General features: G+C 43.2%; 1 pseudogene; it reads left to right on the top strand.

The window, feature by feature from the left end:
- Positions 1 to 1240: 1240 nt before the first annotated feature.
- On the top strand, positions 1241 to 1359 carry LOC134912870 (5S ribosomal RNA; annotated as a pseudogene).
- The last annotated feature ends 8273 nt before the right edge of the window (positions 1360 to 9632 follow it).

Genomic DNA, 9632 nt, shown 5'->3' with positions numbered 1-9632 from the left:
CGGCACACTTTACCGTTCCAATCGTAGTCCACGTGGATCGTTAAGTATGAAAAAATTCAAAAAAAGAAAAAAATGTGAAAAACTCATGTCGACCTTTAGACCTGTCGACCTAGCACATGTCGACCTAGAAACCCTGTCGACCTTCCATCAATGTCGACCTAGTGACTGTCGACCTATAGTGGTCGACCTAAACATTGTCGACCTAGACACTGTCGATCTTCAGACCGGATCCCGCTAAATCTTTATCAAGGAGAAGAACTGGCCAATGTCTTTGGATGGATTGCTGTATTTCTCTCCATTCCCTGCAGAAGATCTTAGATCCACACTATTGCACTTTGCATCAATGGACTTTAGTCACACCACTTTATGTGTCACATTTTTCCTGCTCATATATCCAATAAAGGCTTGCAACTTATCGCAATTAACGAGTCACATCACTCTGATACTTAATAATAATCAATATTCTCTCTTATTATAGAAACCTCTCACATAGTGGTTTTCTACTCTATTTTAGCAACATATTCCTTTTCTCTTTGGAGTAAATTTCTTTAGCCTACATGGAACCTATATTTACCTATTTGTACCTCATGCCTCATGCCTAACTGCATTATTTGGTATGCAATTAGATGTTTTCCTTTTTCATGTTGGTTACTAATGAATGTATTATACTTATAACCTAACTAGTACTCAGATTAATGTGTTGCATATTTTATTGTACAACCTTTGCAGGAAATTAAGTGGTACCTTTTCCATGTGGATTATCAATGAATGTATTGCATATTATACTGCCAATGAATGGAACATATTCATAACCTTCCTGTAATCTTTTACATAGCCAATATTCCTTGACAAACCATCACTCACTGTGAAAGGTTATTTATCGGTTTTCACAATGCCTTTGAGAGCAGAGGTCCAATATTGTCAATGATAGACATTTATTTATGGTAATTTTGGGGAGTCTCAGCTCACCACCTCCTTTTCCTCTCTATACCCCCTCTTTCTCTCATTCACCGTCCACTATAATTCTATATGACGGTAAACAGTAGAAGTTGGGGCACACACTCTCTCTCTCTCTCTCTCCACTTTCTTTTTTTCGAGAACCCTCTCATCCACTGCCAGATATCAAGTTCCCTGCAATGCAACTGTAACAGGGACTTGGGGCAGATCAGCGGGACAGTATAAGTTCTCAACTTGGTATAAATGCCGAAACCACATGCTCTCTCATTTGTTTGAATCATATTACTACTGCCATACTTCACTGGCTACGCCCAAATCCGTCTGACCTTGAAAGCAAAGCAGTGACAGGCCTGATCAGTACAAGGTCAGGTGACTACCTTGGAATATCAGGTGCAGTAGCTCCAATCATCAACAAACAGCAGAAGTGGTGGAGAAAACATTGGCCTTACCGCTATACCTATTCTACTAATTAGAACTACAATTTTTGCAAGACAACCTACCAGAGAAAGAAGCTTCAATAGCACAACCATAACAAATACCAAGGGACCCATTATCAAGGAGTATATCTACCATTATTGAAAATCATTTTCCTCCATAACGATATTACACTCCTGATATACTAAGATATTATACATATCTTTGATTTTAATATTTTTCACCAGTGGCATATTGGAATTGGTTATGTACACTTAGCAATTTGCTTGGTGTCAACATGGGGCATGTCAACCCCTTATACTAATATCATTCAATTCCACCGAAGGTGACTGTTTTTTGTATGTAAGTCTGTGTCCATTATTCTTTTATGATCAACCATAATAAAAGTTAAGTTTTAACATATTTTATATCCATCAAGTGTGCCCCAACATAGAGTCTTTCTTTTTTCTTTGTACACTATAATTTATACCACTGACTATGGGAGCACCACCAACTTTTACATCAAGCACCCCTACCAGGGATCCTTCTATTGTTACACACTGTTGGTCCACTTGCAAGGGTATACAGTATATACAACTCCTTGCGATCTCAAATCCAGTGCGGTGCTGACCCCTATTAGTCTATTCAGAGAAAGAGCTTTGGAGTGGGCTAACATGCTATTCGAGAGTAATGATCCTGTGATCCAAGATGCACAGACTTTTAGTAATGCAGTAATTAAAGAATTTAGTCCTAAACTCTTGGAAACCGACTCTACTGAAAATTCTTGCTCCAAAAAGAATTCTAGTTCTTCTTCATTCAAACTACAGCAGTCTGCTACAAAAGGAAGTTTGTGCTGTCCTACCAAGGATAATCCAAGTATCTCCTCCCGTAAGAATCTGACCATTAAAATTTGTCTTCTAGGAGCTACTCCTAGCCTGATACAAAGTTCTTCACCAAAGAATTTAAAACTACAGTGCACATCCCTGTCATCTCTAAACTGCGTATCTACTAAGTATTCTGAACATTCTGCTTCATGTTACTTCCAGGATTCTCCAGTTAATCAATTTCCCAATAAGGGAGATTCGTATCTTCCATTAGACTTCGACTCTAATCTTGATCCAGTTTATGATGCTACGCCTTTTCTGGGAGGTCCTGTGTTTTCTGAGGACGTTTTTTCTTTACAGGAAATTCCGCTCTCCCTGGTCAAATCCAGATGTTCCCATAAGAAGAAGAGGCATCATCGACGGTCTTAAGTTCTTCTTAGAAATTTTCAAGTTTCTCTAAGATTCAAGATGGGTGTCCGGAGTCCACCCTTGAAGAGGAGGGTACTGTCACGATCCTGACTGTATTTCTCATATTCTGTAGTTTACCTCAGCATATTCTGTAACCTGCATTTGTTTCAGCTCAGCAAGAAGACTACAAACCTGTGTTGCTTCCCTTGATTAGCCACCTAAGTAATCGGTAATCAACAGTGAGCAGCATTTGATTCTTCACTGTGTTCAGCAATCTGGAGTTTAGGCCTAAAAGTCAGCATCTTCTGTTCATTTTTAGAAGTTCAGTTTTCAGTGTTTTTTCGGCCTGCTGGGCCTTACTTCACATCAGAGCCTAACCTGTAGTACTGACGTGACAGGGTCTGATCACCTGACCATGAGCTTTCGAATCCTGTGCCAGCCTGAGACTCCCTGAATCACCTGACTCCAATCACCAAGGACCAAGAGGTATAAGTAGAGAGACCTGTGTTACAGAAGCTGCCAGTTCCTTGAGTCACACAGCTCAGTGTGAGCTTAGTAGCTGAGCTTCCTAAAGGCCCATTCACACCTGGCGATTTTGAGCTGAAAGCAGCTCACTTTTGGTGTTTTGAGATGCTTTCAGCTCAAAACCGCCCAGTGTCTATGCACAAGCGCACTCCCGCTTCATCACCAGCGGCCGCCGTTCATCTACTAGTATTAACAGTAGATAAACGGCGGGGTGAGCGGCTTTCCATAGCATCCTGCTATAAAAAGCCACTCACCCCCGCTTACATGGGGGAAAAGCGCTCAGTATGTATGCACTGAGAGCTTTTCAGCCCAGCAATGTCAGCAATCATCGCTGTGCATACACGCTGGGCAAAAATGTGCAGTGTGTATGCACCATTAGAGGTAACACTAATTACCTTAGTTCCTGTAAATCTCTGCTCTTTTGCTATCCACTCCAGATTACAGTTGTGTTTCCAGTTATATCCGGTACCAGCCCAGATTACAGTTGCCTTTCCAGCTATATCTGGTGCCAGCCCAGATTACAGTTGTGTTTCCAGTCATATCCGGTACCAGCCCGGATTACCATTTTGTTTCCAGTTATATTCGGTACCAGCCCGGAATACAGTTGCTTTACCAGGTATATCTGGTACCAGCCCGGATTACAGTTGTGTTTCCAGTTATATCCAGAACCAGCCCAGATTACATTTGCGTTTCCAGTTATATCGGTACCAGTCCGGATTACAGTTATGTTTCCAGTTATATCCAGAACCAGCCCAGATTACAGTTGCGTTTCCAGTTATATCGGTACCAGTCCGGATTACAGTTATGTTTCCAGTTATATCCGGTACCAGCCTGGATTAAAGTTGCGTTACCAGTTATATCCAGTACCACCCCGGTTCGCAGTGCGATTCCCAGTCTCACCGGTAACCAGCCCGGTTCTCAGTCCCGCCGGTAACCAACCTGGTTCCAGTCTCACAGGTAAGCAGTCCAGTTCAATGTCTTCAGCTCTCCTCCCAGATCTGCGTAACTCCAGAGAACCTATTTGATAGTAACTTTGGGTACACAAATACCTAGTCCTGTGATAGTATATCCAGTTCGTTCTCACCAATACATTCACCATCCTGCTATCAACACCAAGTCCCTGGTGATCCAGTGGTCAGGATATGGTACCCTCTGCCGAGGCTCAGGTTCGACTCCCGGTCAGGGATTGCTCCTTAGTACTTCATCTCACTGATTCCCACAGACCAGCCAAATATACACATAGTCCTCCAGTTACCCGCACAGACTTCACATATATGCCGGGTTCACAAAACTACAGTCATGACACTGAGCTCCAGGAGTGTATGAATCCTGATAAAATAGAGGTCCTTTTGATAGGTAAAAGGACAAGATTACTGCATAGCCAACCTACTGGACTTGTGCTTGGGGGTTCAGCATTACATAACACTGATCATGTGTGGAATCTTACTGTTGTCCTGGATGGTGGCTTGACATTTAAACATGAGGTATAAGCCACAATCAAATCCTGTTTTTCATCTGAGTAGCATAGCCAGATTCAAGCACTTAATTCCCTCAAAAGATCTGCATAAAATCATACATTCATTTGTGTTATCATGCCTAGACTACTGCAATGCCCTCTACTGATGGAGCCACGCTAATCGTGGCTCCGTCTGAGCCGCAGCGCTCCCACCTAGATGTGCCTATTGCAGCATCTGGGGCGTGCGTAAGTGTGAGACGTGCACGTGCCCCATTCACTACAACAGGAGCATCTCTGTGCACTCTCGTAGCGGGACTAGGCGCCAGATCGCCTAGTCCCGCCGGGAGTGCACGTCTGCAATGGAGCTGCATCAGATGAGAGCGGTTCCATCTGTAGGTCTCCCTGCAGAAGAATTATACCATTTGCAACTGGTACAAAATGGAGCTGCTAGGCTATTAACCAAACAGCCCACATTCCAGACACATAACACCCATTCTTTACTCCTTCCACTGGCTGCCTGTAAGATGGTAAATCTTTTTCAACATTGACTGACTTTCAAAGCACTACATGACCATGGCATAAGATACCTGAATCAGCATCTGATTGCTTATTGCCCTGCTTGCTCACTGTCTGTTTGTAGCATACATTCAGACAGACGAATGATACATGCACAGAACAATGGATTAGTATGGTGTCTCATGTGAGATGGTATCCCATTACCATAAAAGTTCAATATTGGGAGAGGCTACGTGTCACCATGTCCCAGTATGAACGTCACCCCCTTCCCCAGACCACAATATGTGTATATCTCCATGTTCCCTTTAATCTTCCCCAATAGCTATGTATCCATGTCTCCCCATAACCCAGTTTGTATGTATCCGTGTCCCCTCCAGTCCCCAATATATATGTATCCATGTTCTACAGACCACAGTTTGCATGTCTCCATGTCCTCTCCATACCCCGATATATATGTATCCATGTCCCCCATGGTGTATTTCTCCATGTTCCTTCCAGTCCTCAATATATATATATATATATATATATATGTCTTTATGTCCCCCAAGTGTTTATGTCTCCATGTCCGCTCAGGTCCCATGTCCCAATGTGAGTCACCATGCCACCCCCAGGCCACAGAATGTCACCATACCCCCCAGGCCTCATTGTGTATGTCTCCATGACCCTTCCAGTCATCCTCAATATATATGTATCCATGCCCTCCATATCCCAGGTCCCCTCCAGACCCCAATATATACGTATCCATGCCTCCCCAGATCCCAATGTGTATATCTCCATGGTCCCCCAGGCTGCAGTATGTCTCATCATCCTTGTGTGTGTCTTGTCTTTCTTTATCCTCTTCTGTCTGTATCTCCTATTAATCCTCTTATTATATATTTACCCCCATATAGTGCTAACATTTACCCACCACTACCCGCCTTTTCCCTGTGCCATTCACAAAACCACTGTTACTCTTGTCCTGCAACTACTCCCACTTCCCCCTTTCTTCCTCCACTTCTGCCCACTACACCCCTTACCTTCCTCCGCCTTCTCTTCTGCTTAAGGTGATAGAGATGGCATCCTGCTAGCCACCGGACAGAAGTGATCTGGAAACACCTGAGAAGGGAAGGTATGCACAATCTTCTTGCAATGATTCTTGCTCAATGTTAAAAAATAGATACAATTCAATCCTATCCGGGGAGGTGGGTCACCAACATTTGTCTGGCCTCTGGACAATTTGGATGAAGTTACGCTTCTGTAGACAAAGTATTTACCTACCTCTAATTTCTGTGCAAAGTGAACTATGCTCACTCACAGTAATGCTTAAAGAAACCAATACACAGTTAAAACACACCCATGCATCTCACCAATACATATCAAAGGGTCTCATGCATTCCTTGTGTCTCTCCAGTCTCATCCCCTAATGTTCTCTCCAGCCTCATGCCTCCCTGTACTTCTCCAGCCTCATGCATTATATGTGTCTCTCCAGTGTCATGCCCCACCTGTGTCTTTCCAGCCTCATACAGCTAACAGCTGAATGTCAGTCTGATTAAAACAATCAGTTTCCTTTGTCACAAATAAACAACATGTATGTACAAATCCAACATAATTTAAAAGCTACCAATGAATTTATTTAACCCATGCCATTGTCAATTACAAATAGTTTCAATTGGGCCTAGTGAGAGTTAATAGTGAGATGAATACTTGATGTAAGAAATTACACACAGATATAAAAAAAAGTATTTTTTCTTTCTTTCTAGGATTTGTTAACTCTCTGTTTGCTAGGGTAGGATAGCCATTGAAATGTTAATTAACCTCTCCCACCACCCTCTTGAACAGGCATATGAACCTCTGTTGATATGCAAATTATAGAGGCTCTGAGAGAAACTACATTCATTCAGTGTGTTTACGAATACATATGCTGGGTGAGTGGTCACATAGAAGTGCAGTAAATGGTGTGTGTGTATATATATTATATATATTATATTACTATATAATATGGGTATTTATATCAGTGTATGTTCTGCAAGATAACTATCCAATCTGAATCATAGCATTTAACTTATAGTCAATAGTCATTATAGATTTGCATAAAATCAGATACGTTTATTTGTAATATATTTGATATAGTTTGTTAAGGAAGTAATTAGAAATAACACAAAACACAGTTCCGGCCTAAAACATTTAAGTAAACACTCAGAGGGGGATCACCTTTGTGGGCAACTTCCGGTGGGTGTAAGGAACAAGTGTGTTGCATAGTGAGCAATAACATTTTTGCTCAAATTTGATCGTGATAAGTGTGGTATATTAAGTTGCCAACGCAAGGTATACATGTGGTATGGTACGTGAGGTAAGCATACAGGAATGCGCACGTGGCACAGGAACACGCAAGTTTGCATAAGCACGCAAGGTTGCGTGAAGTAGCGAGCGCAAGTATAACCACACAATAGGAATACATTTAAAGGCGGGATAGAAAACATAGTGTCACAACTGAGGGCTTAGGCTGACTGGAGGAAGCCTCTGTTGTAGGGGTTGAGGTGTGGAAGAACTTAGCAGGCTGTATTGGGTTCTTAGACATGCAGTTTACTACTGGAACAAATGGCCAAAGGCGTTACCAAGACAACTTCGTAAAAAGTTAAGAGAATTTATTAAACACAGTTCAATACACAGCGATGCTCAGCAGTGTTAGGTAATGACACAATATACACTTGTAGATGCTGGAGCAATGCCGGGCTGGATGAATACTCATGAACTGTTGAATAATGATTAACACCAGTATAAAGGAAAGTCAGTTGCAAAAGTACTGGTGGTACTGGATATTGATGATAGATGATAATTTGGAATTAATGATCTGATACAATGGTGGCTTGAGATCGATGGTAGACACCGATGGTGAGTTGGATACGGTGATAGAACACCGATGGTGGCTTGAGAACGATGATAGAACATGATGGTGACTTGGATACAGTGATAGAACACCGATAGTAGCTTGAGTTCGATGATAGGACACTGATGGTAACTTGGATACGGTGGTAGAACACCGATAGTAGCTTGAGTTCGATGATATGACACCGATGGTGACTTGGATGCGGTGATAGAACACCAATGGTGACTTAGATGCGGTGATAGAACACCGATGGTGACTTGGATGCGGTGATAGACCACCGATGGTGACTGGCAAGACAAAACCCCGCTGGAAGCTGGAAGCCGGTACTCGGTTGCTGCCAGTTGCTGAAACCAATGCTGGTAAATTGTAGAGTAAGGCTGCACCGCCAGATGGTAGCTGGTGCGAGTCTCTAGTGGAGCTGAACTCAGGAGCTGGAATACCTGGAACGATAGCTGAATAACCACAACAGAGGAGACTTGTAACACAGGGTTTGACAACCAAAGCACTGACATCTTACCAGCCCAGGAACAGGACACTTATACCTGCTGGGAGGCAGGGATTGGCTGGCTGATTAAGCAGAGTCCAGAGCTCAGTGGATAGGATGAGACAAACACATGTGACTGAAAAAACATGGCTGCGCCCATGTTATCCTTTAAAGGGAAAGTATGTTTGTATTTCCACATGCGGACCCAGCAATGGCGGCGGAGGCCGCAGAGAACAACGGAGGCCATCTTGGAGTATGCCACATGAGAAACCACAGCAATGGTGGCGGAGGCCATGGAGAGCTGGAGACGCCAGGCTGAACATCACACATAGGAGGTAACGGTAATGGTGGCAGAGGCCACGGAGGGCCGGAGACGCCAGGCTGAATATCACACATAGAAGGTAACTGTAATGGCGGCAGAGGCCACGGAGGGCTGAAAGCGCCATTCTTAAACAGTACACTTAGGAAGCAATGATAATGGCGGCGGAGGCCGCGGAGGGCAGGATTCGCCATGCTTAATGTTACCACTTGAGAAGCTGTTGTGACAGCGCTGTAGAATGACGGGAATCATATGACATAGGGAGATCAGTGTACCATATGCTGACAATGCAAATGGGATTCCACTTTGGAACGCTGAGCCAGTCTCAGGAGACACCTAAAGGGCAAATAATGGTGACCAGTTACCCGGATCGTGACACAAAGTCATACAATAGCAAGTAACTATCCGATTTTAAAAGCAGATTAATATAATACTTTGTTTAAAGTGCACTACCTCTGGGACAAGCTATCAATAAAAGGTAGTGATATTTTTCTGTACAGAAAAACATTGTGTGTTAATGTGAGCTGAAAGTAGGAGTAGACGTACTGAACCCCGGAAAAGCGGGAATCCCGTGGAGATGCTGAGTTGGCAGAGGCTTGGCGGCGTGTAAGTGTCGCAACCTTGCGTATTAATCAGTATTGAGGAACGTAGTGTGTGTGTTTTTAAAACGTGCAAAGGAGCGTGACAGATTGTGAAGTATTGAAGTTAAGGTTTTTGGTGTTACGCTCCGGCTGTGGAGCGCAGCTAGTTGAATTCGACTCCCGTGATCACAGGGCATATAGATAACAAGTATCTATAGGCCATGCGATTGGACCGCGCATCTGTGTGTGTACACGTGGCGCAACGTGATACCATTTGCGTAA

This window comes from Pseudophryne corroboree, chromosome 4 (assembly GCF_028390025.1).
Source record: "Pseudophryne corroboree isolate aPseCor3 chromosome 4, aPseCor3.hap2, whole genome shotgun sequence".
NCBI classification, from domain to species: Eukaryota; Metazoa; Chordata; class Amphibia; order Anura; family Myobatrachidae; genus Pseudophryne; species Pseudophryne corroboree.
This window is presented reverse-complemented; position numbering and strand designations above follow the sequence as displayed.